Source organism: Manihot esculenta, chromosome 12 (genome assembly GCF_001659605.2).
Source record: "Manihot esculenta cultivar AM560-2 chromosome 12, M.esculenta_v8, whole genome shotgun sequence".
NCBI lineage: Eukaryota > Viridiplantae > Streptophyta > Magnoliopsida > Malpighiales > Euphorbiaceae > Manihot > Manihot esculenta.
Window position 1 is genome coordinate 18579060 of NC_035172.2, and position 9975 is coordinate 18589034.

Consider the following 9975-nt stretch of genomic DNA (forward strand, 5'->3'; position numbering starts at 1 on the left):
AAGGTTAGATTTTCCCCTTTTCCATGTGTTTATGTTGTGTTAGGGACATTCGGGGACGAATGTTCTTAAGGGGGGGAGAATGTAATACCCGGCTCGAGTCCGGCATCGGCTTTCCTGTAGTCCGGTGGAATCTCGGGTGTCGAAACCCTCGAGAAGGGTAATACATATGTTTTTAAGGGAATTTTCCTTGTTTTCATGTTTTGAAGGAGTAAAAGAATTGAGTTTTGAAAGAAAAGCAACAAGGGAGAAATGCAAAGGTTCGGCCGCCGAAGGTCACTTTCGGCCGCCGAACATTGCATGGTTTTGGCTTCACGTTCGGCTGCTGAAGGTGGTCTGGCCAGCCACCTATAAAAGGGCCAAGGGTCGGTGGAAGGAGGTTATTTCTCCTCCACTTGCAGCCAAAGGTGAGTTTCAGCCTCTCCTACGTTGACTTTCATGTTTTTCATGATTTTCATCAAATCTTTCAAGAGTTTTAAGAGTTTTGGTGACTTTTGAAGGTTTTGAGCAAAAGAACCAAGTTTTGAAGCTTGGAGCTTTGGAAGAGCTTTTCTTCATATCTCCACGTTAGGATCCTTCATCCTCAAGTTGTTTAAGAGGTAAGTGAAGATCCTGAGCTTCTTTGATGATTTTGAAAGGTTTTATGAAGTTTGTATGGGTAGTATGCATGTTTAGGTTTAGGTGAGGTTTTTGGTGATTTGTGGTGTTCAGGCATGTTTAAGTGTTATGTGCTATGTTTGTTTGGGGTTTTAGGGTAGTTTTAGACCCCTTTGTGCATATATATGTGTATATGCTAGTTGCTATGCATGATTGTAGGTTTTTGGGCAAAGTTTGCATGAAACAGAGCAGGGTTCTGCCCTTCGGGCAAAACCAGGTTCGGCCGCCGAAGGAAGGTTCGGCCGCCGAACCCCTTGTGGAGGCAGTTTCGGCTGCCAAAGGTTGCCCCCGAAAGCTAGGCTTTCGGATTAGAAAGGGACTTTCGGCCGCCGAAAGAGAGAGTTCGGCCGCCGAAAGTGTGTGAGTTTCGTCTCTGGACGAGACCTTCGGCCGCCGAAGGTGCCGCCGAACATGCATGAGTTTCGTCTCTGGAGTGGGGTTTCGGCCGCCGAACCTGCCGCCGAAAGTGCCCTGTCCAGCTTTCTTTTGCATGTTTTATGTAATGGTTTAGAGGGGTTTTGGGGAGTTTCTGAGAGATGTTCTTGAGTGAGTTTGGTCCCTCATTTGAGTCCACCTGTGTAGGTACGGACCAGAGGAATCAGGGAAGTCAGCAGTGAGTCCAGTGTCAGAACCTGCAGAGTCAGTTCAGAGATAGCCAGAGGTGAGTGGAACTTAACTTAATGTTTTACTATGAGAACTGCATCTTTTATCATGCTTCATGCATCATGACTATGCTCTAGGGTGAGTGCATTAGTGTACACGACTATGATGCATTGCATTTATCCTTGTACTTGGCATGGCTCCTTGTACATTGTTTATGTGAGACGGCACGGACTTCGTGAGGATTCATTAGCCCTCAGAGGAAAGACCTGGAACAGCCCTACGGGGACCAGGCACACACACAGAAAGACCTGGAACAGCCCTACGGGGACCAGGCACATGGTACTCCGGTACCCTAGATGAGATAGAGGGAGTTTTGATCCGTCCGGCCGAGGTGATGTGATTCTGTGTTGCATTCCATGAGAGCATGTTTTATCACCTGTTATTTTATTCCTGTTCTACTCACTGGGCTATGGTAGCTCATCCCTCTCCCCTAACTCCAGTTGTGCAGGTTCAGAGGTCAGAGAGAGGTCAGCAGGGTACAGGAAGAGTACAGCGTAGTGTAATAGCTAGTGTGGACATGTAAATGTCTAGAGATAGTGTATATATGGACAGTGTATAGAATGGTGCTTGACTTATAAAACTTGTAATCCCTTTGTGGAGTCACATGATCAGTTTATGTATGTTTCTTTATTATTGTATGTTTATGAGCAAAACCAGGCTTAATATTATGAGATTGATCCGCCTAGAGCCATGAGGAGCTCTAGTAGGGATTGGTAGAGCACAGAGAGAGTGCATGCACAGGTTAAGCCTTGAAATAAAGAAAAGTTTTATGTTTTTATAGAACATTTATGATCATGTATGGGATTTCACAGGTATACAAACAGGATAGCAGGCTTACTACGGGTCCCGGCGACCTTAAGTCGATCTGGATCCTAGTGCCGGTGGCAGTTCGGTTTCCGGGCTGTTACACCTACGTCATCTGGTACACACAATCTATTTCCATAGCGGAGGATCCCCTTGCTGTCGAATCTGAACTCACTATCTTTGCCTGATTGAACAGTCCTGGCAATCTTTACTAACTCTGGGTCCTCATGCTGTTTCTGAGCCACTTGCTCCAGAAACACGGGTGCCACTCTCATATGGGCAACTAAAGCACCTATACCAGACAACTCCAACTGTAGACCTTCATTCATGAGCTCGAAGAACTCCCTCACTACTGGTCTCCTCTCTGCTGATATATGAGACAAACTGCCAAGTGATTTCCGGCTTAAGGTGTCTGCCACAACATTCGCCTTACCCGGATGGTACTGGATCTTGCAATCATAGTCACTGAGTAGTTCTACCCATCTTCTCTGCCTCAAATTCAAATTTCTCTGACTCAGGATGTACTGCAGGCTTTTATGATCTGTGAAGATCTCACATTTAACCCCATAAAGGTAGTGTCTCCACATCTTGAGTGCAAAGATTACCGCTGCCATCTCTAGGTCATGTGTAGGGTAATTCAACTTGTGCTTCTTCAGCTGCCTAGAAGCATAAGCAATCACCCTTTCATTCTGCATCAGTACACAACCTAGTCCCACACGGGACGCATCACAATAGACTGAGAAGTCTTCATTACTAGATGGCAGGGCTAACACTGGTGCTGAGGTCAACCTCTTCTTTAGCTCCTCAAAGCTTTCCTCACACTGGTCGGTCCACGCAAACCTCTGGTTCTTCTTAGTCAGTCTGGTCATGGGGGCTGCAATTTTAGAGAAGTCCTGAACGAACCTCCTGTAGTAACCTGCTAAACCCAAGAAATTCTTGATCTCTGTCACCGTAGTGGGTCTAGGCCAGTTTGCTACAGTTTCCACTTTCTTGGGGTCTACCTCGATTCCATTTTCTGACACCACATGCCCCAAGAAGGAGATGCTCCTTAGCCAGAACTCACACTTGGAGAACTTGGCATACAAGCCATGTTCCCTTAAGGTCTGCAAAACCAACCTCAAATGATGGGCATGCTCCTCTGCATTCCTGGAATACACTAAGATATCATCTATGAAGACAATAACAAAGTGATCCAGGTACTGACTAAACACTCTGTTCATGAGATCCATGAATGCTGCAGGGGCATTAGTTAACCCGAACGGCATCACAAGGAACTCATAATGCCCATATCTGGTCCTGAAGGCTGTCTTCGGCACATCCTCTTCTCTTATCCTCAGCTGATGATACCCCGATCTCAGATCTATTTTGGAGAAACAACCTGCTCCTGCTAGCTGGTCGAATAGATCGTCGATCCTTGGCAACGGGTACTTATTCTTGGTAGTGACCTTGTTCAACTGCCTGTAGTCGATACAAAGTCTAAGGGATCCATCTTTCTTTTTCACAAATAGCACTGGAGCACCCCAAGGTGAGGTACTCGGTCAGATGAATCCTCTGTCTACCAACTCTTGCAACTGCTCCTTAAGCTCCTTCAATTCTGCTGGTGCCATCCTGTAGGGAGGAATAGAGATCGGTCTGGTTCCAGACATCAACTCAATTTCGAACTCTATCTCCCTAACAGGTGGTAAACCTGGCAGCTCGTCTGGGAAAACATCTAAGAACTCACTGACCACGGGCACTGAGGCGGGCTCTCTGACATGACTATCCAGCTCTCTCACATGAGCTAGAAAACCCTGACAACCCCTCCTGAGTAGCCTACGAGCCTGAAGGGCTGATATCAAACCTCTAGGTGTACTCCCCCTGTCTCCTCTGAAGACAACCTCTGATCCATCCTGACATCTGAACCTGACTACCTTGTCTCTGCAATCCAAGGTAGCACCATGGGTAGATAGCCAATCCATCCCTAGAATGACGTCAAAATCTATCCAGTCTAGAACTACAAGGTCGGCAAAAAGGCATCTTCCCTCAATAAAAACTGGACTATACTGGCAGACTGACTCTGCCACTGACGGGTCACACTTGGGTCCACTGACCCATAGGGGACACTCTAACCCAGAGACCATCAATCCCAACCTCTCGACGGCCCTCAGAGCAATGAAAGAATGAGATGCACCAGGGTCCATTAATGCATACACATCAGAACAACCAATGATGAGATTACCTGACACCACGGTGTTGGATGTGTTTGCCTCCTGCTGAGTCATGGTGAAGATCCGTGCTGGAGCTGATGGACCTTCACCTTTGAAACCCGCTGAAGAAGAGGCTGCCCCTCTCCCTCGGCCTCTGCCACTAGCCTGAGTCGCGGCTGGAGCCACTGGCTGAGCCACACTGCCTGAAGCTGTCTGCTGAGACTGTACCCCAAAAGCTGGCCTAGGACACTCCCGTGCTATGTGTCCCTCCTGCCCACATCTGAAGCAGGTTGACGTCCCAACCAGACATACCCCCTTGTGCGGCTTCCCACACCTTGCACAAACTACATTATCTGCACCAGAGCTTGAGCCACTCCTATTCCCAGACCTGACTTAATCTTGCTCCAAAACTTGTTCTTCTTAGACTTGGCTTTACTCCATCTCTTACTGCTTGAACTGAGAGAAGAAGGGTCTAACTTTCCCCCACCTGGCGTCTTAGAACCAGAAGGCTATGCCACTGACTGCTTGACTTTCCCCTCGATTATTGCACTAGCCTCCATCCTCTAGGCCATATCCACTATGGCATGGAAACTCTCCCTCTCTGCTGACTAAATCAAGGAGGAGTACCTGGAATGGAGCTTCATGATATACCTCCTTGACTTTTTCTGATCTGTATCCAGATTGTGCCCAGCAAACGGTAATAGCTCCAAGAATCTGTCTGTATACTCATGCACACTCATCTCATCCGTTTGCCTCAACTGCTCGAACTCAATCATTTTCAGCTCCCTGGAACTGTCAGGGAAAGCCCATCCTGCAAACTCATTTGCAAACTCCTCCCACGATAGGCTGTCCAGCCTCGGGTTCACATCATTCTTAAACCACTCTCGGGCCTTCTTGCATTTTAATGTGAACCCAGCCATCTGAATGGCTCTACTGTCATCAGCTACTATCTCATCTGTAATTGTCTTGACCCTCTCGAGGTACGCAAACAGGTCATCACCGATTTCAAACTGGGGAGCACCCAGCTTCATGTAATCGGTCATCTTGACCTTGCTCTCCCCAGATGAGCTAGGCTTAGGCATTTGGGTTTCTGTGACAGTAGGTGCTGCTGGTGGTGGAGGAGGTGCAGCATCCCCTGGGGTAGGGTTTGCTGTACCTGGATAGAAAGATGGGGGTGGGTACATGGGGTACTGTGGGTACGGTGGATAGAAAGGTGGGTACGGCATCTGAGAGTGATAAGAGTTAAAACTGGGGTAATCCGATGTACCTCCCATCGAATACCCGGGATTATGTGAAAAGGGTGGGTAGTAAGGTGGCTGAACAAATCTCGAGGCCTGAGTACCTCCTTGGGACTCTCCCATTCCCTCTTCTGACATACTTATTCTGAGACTGCCATCCCTCCTCTGATCCACATCCATCTGATCCCCCACATCCTCTGACACATCCCCTTGCACTGTTCCCCTCACTGATCTGCTTCTACCTAGATCCAAAGACCTTCTAGGGTCTCTTACTGCTCTTTCTCTGCTGGACCTACTAGACATTGCCCTAGGCAATGCAGGAGGATGGGCATCAGTGCCCTCGTCCTGGGGTGGTACTCTAGTCAATCTTGCAGATCGACGAGTTCCTCTCATCCTGTTTTCTGAAAAACAGCATACATCACATAAACATTAGCATCAAATGGTTCATGTGGAAACACATGAACCCGCATCACATACATAACATATCATTAATGCACATGCATATTATCATGGCATTACGCATCATTATTCAAGACAGGACTCTACATCCTATCCTAGTGGACATGATCTTCCTATTGTGCTTGACCTTCTACAACATCTATGAGCCCGACACTCTAGGTCCGACCATATGAACCTAGGGCTCTGATACCACTCTATAACGATCCGAAAATTCAGACCGCTATCGGCGCTAGGATCCAGATCGGCTTAAGGCCGCCAGGACCCGTAGCAAGCCTCACATACATCCTGTGAACCTGTTTAATCCCATACATGATCAACAATATACATAAAATTTAACTTTTCTTTTTCTTTCATGAACCAAACTCAACCTGTGCATGCATTAACATAGAAATTAACATTAACCCCACCTTGGAGTCCTCATCAATGCTCCAATGGGGTGACATAATCATGCATTAAGTTTGGTTAAACATAATCATCCATAAACATTTAAGATCATGTATCAAAAAAGGGATTTACAATATACTATGGTCAAGCACACTTCTAAGCCTCAATATCATCATTACATTACATAACTCAACATTACATTACAATATCCATCATGTCCACTACGAGCTATTACATGACTTAAGACTTTACTCTATCCGACCTCCTGCTCTATCCTGTACCTGGAAACCTGGGGGTTAAGGGAGAGGGGTGAGCTAACAAGCCCAGTGAGTAGAACCATAAAAACATGTTAACAAACATGCTCATATGAAATGCATCATAACTCAGACAATTCACATCAAGGGTTGGGTGAACTTGTCACCAAATAGTCCCAGCATCATTTCGTGCCAGGCCGTAGCATGGGGTCTTGGTCTTCCTGTCATATCATACATTACTTACCATTGCCCCAGGGCCTCCTCTGTTAACCTGGTCTTCGAGTCCCATATCCGTGACAGGCCGTAGAATGGGGTCTTGGTCTTTCATTTCCGTGCCAGGCCGTAGAATGGGGTCCTGGTCTTTCCTCAGGGACTAATTGGGTCATCCAACATTCACCCACATCAACAACAAAGAATGCGATGCAACATATTCGTGAAATCTAATGCAATCATCCTATTGCATAATCATGATGCATGAAACATAATAAAAACATTTAATTTCTCAATTTAAAAGATTAAGTTTAGTTCCACTCATGAAACATGATAAAAACATTTAATTTCTCAATTTAAAAGATTAAGTTTAGTTCCACTCACCTCCGGCTGACTTTGACAAACACTGAAGCAGCTGAACTCAATGCTGGGGTCCTCGGTTCTTCGGGTCCAAACCTACACAGGTGGACTCAAATGAGGGACCTAACATACATAAACATAACTCTAAAAACATCCCCCAAAGACCCCCTAAAACACCTTAAAACAATCAAGGAATTCATGCAAAGGAGGGCTGAACAGGGCACTTTCAGCTGCAGGTTCGGCGGCCGAAAGGCCCTCCAGAGCCGAAAGTCATGCACCTTCGGCGGCACTTTCGGCGGCCGAAGGTTCCCTCCAGAGACGAAACTCATGCATGTTCGGCGGCACCTTCGGCGGTCGAAAGTCCCTTCCAGAGCCGAAAGTCATCTTTCGGGGGCAGGGTTCGGCAGCTGATCCATGCTACCACAGGCAGGTTCGGCGGCCGAAAGAACCTTCGGCTGCTAAACCTGGTTTCTCCCAAAAGGGCAGAAACTCAGCTCAACATGCATAAACGCCTCCTAATTCATTCAATCATGCATTTTCCTATTCTACAACATGCATACTCAAGCATACAAGCTCCTAGGGGCCTCAACTATCTTAAACCCCATCTACAACACATCAAACATGCATAACCAACATACATTGCTCATAAACACACATTTAACAAAAAACTCAACATAAACCTACACATGCATTTCTACCCCATGAAACAGCTTAAAACTTGTTTAAAACATACTATAAGCTCAAGATCGGCTCTTACCTCTTGAAGATCGAGAGAGAGACGACCTAAACTTAGAGAACCAAGGAAAAGGGCTCCTGAGTCTTCCAAGCCTCAAAGCTTGCTTTAATGCTCAAAATCTTCAAAACAAAGTGAAAACTCATGAAAATCATGAAAGATTTGAAGAAAAGGACTCAAAATCGGCGAGGGACGGCGGAGGACTCACCTTGGCTGAAAATGGGGAGAAAAGCTCGCCCATTCGGACAAGGAGACCCTTTTATAGGTGGCTGGCCAGGCTACTTTCGGGGGCCTAACGTGCCTCCGCATGCATGCCATGTTCGGTGGCCGAACTTGAGGTTCGGCGGCTGAACCTGGACTTCCCTCACTTATGCCTTCGGGGGCCTAAAGCACTCCCGAAGTGCAAGCATGTTCGGCGGCCGAACCTGAGTCTTCTTCTCAAGACCATTTTCATTCAAAACTTAATTTCTTTCTTGCTTAAAACCATAAAATACATTAAAACATTTTATGAAACCATGGTTTTACCCTTTGTAACGCCCCGGAAATCCGGACCGCTACCGGCGCTAGGATCCAGATCGGCGTAAGGCCACCGGGACCCGTAGCAAGCCTGACATATAACCTGTGAACCTGTTCAATCCCATACATGATCAACAATACTCAAGAACCTGTAAACATTCTCATAGATCAACCAAGCTCATCCTGTACATAATCATATACATAAACATAAACCTCCACTGGAGTCCTCAATCAAATACTCCAATGGGGTATCTCATCATACACAAGAACTTGGTTGACTCATAACATCAAAACTTATGAACATAAAGATCATGTGTACAAAGGGGATAACCATACTCAAAGGGGTCAAGCACAAACTCAAATCCTCAATATCATTAATACATTACATGACTTATACATTACTCTTACATTACAACATTTATCATGTCCACATCTAACTATTACAACACAGGCATGAATCTACTCTTCCTGACCTTCTGACCTATCCCGTACTTGCACACCTGGGGGTTAGGGGAAAGGGGTGAGCTACAAGAGCCCAGTGAGCAGAATAATAAAACATTACATTTTAAAATTCATGCCTTCATGAAATGCGTCACATCACAACAAAGCCACATCAAGGGTAAACCTGTCACCAGCTAGTCCCATCGTCATAACTATTGCCAGCGGCGTAGTCAAAGGCTCACTGGACTTCCTGTAAACATAACATAACTTACACTGCCCCAAGGCCTTATTAGGCACTTGGTCTTGGCGTCCCATGGTGCCAGGGGCGTAGTCAAAGGCTCCCTGGTCTTTCTTTCTCATAGTGCCAGGGGCGTAGTCAAAGGCTCCCTGGTCTTCCTGCCAGGAACTAGTGGATCATCCAGCATTTACCCACATCAACAACATAATATGCAATGCAACATATTCGTGAGGTCTAATGCAAGCAACCTAGTATATCACATGGCAATCGTGATGCATGAATATGCTCAAAACTTATATTTCATTAATTTAAAACTTAAGAGTTTATTCTACTCACCTCTGGTTGGCTCTAAAGACTCTGACAAGTTACTGAAGCAGCTAGCACTGCTAGGGTCCTCGGTTCCTCGGGTCCGAACCTACACAGGTGGACTCAAGTGAGGGACCTAACATATGTGAACATAACTCTAAAAATACCCCCAAAAACCCCCTAAAACATCATGAAATAATCACATAAAAACATGCAAGAAATGGCTGAACAGGGCACTTTCGGCGGCAGGTTCGGCGGCCGAAAGTCCCTCCAGAGCCGAAACCCAGGCAGGTTCGGCGGCACCTTCGGCGGCCGAAAGTCCCAGACAGAGACGAAAGTCTCTTTTCGGGGGCAACTTCGGCAGCCGAAAGGCCTGCCTCCCAGGCAGGTTCGGCGGCCGAAAATCCCTTCGGCGGCCGAACCTGGTTTCTGCCAAAGGGCAGAAACTCGGTTCCTCATGCACATTTCGCCTCCCAAACTTCAAATCATGCATATATCTCAACCATCACATGCATACAAGTTCCTAGGG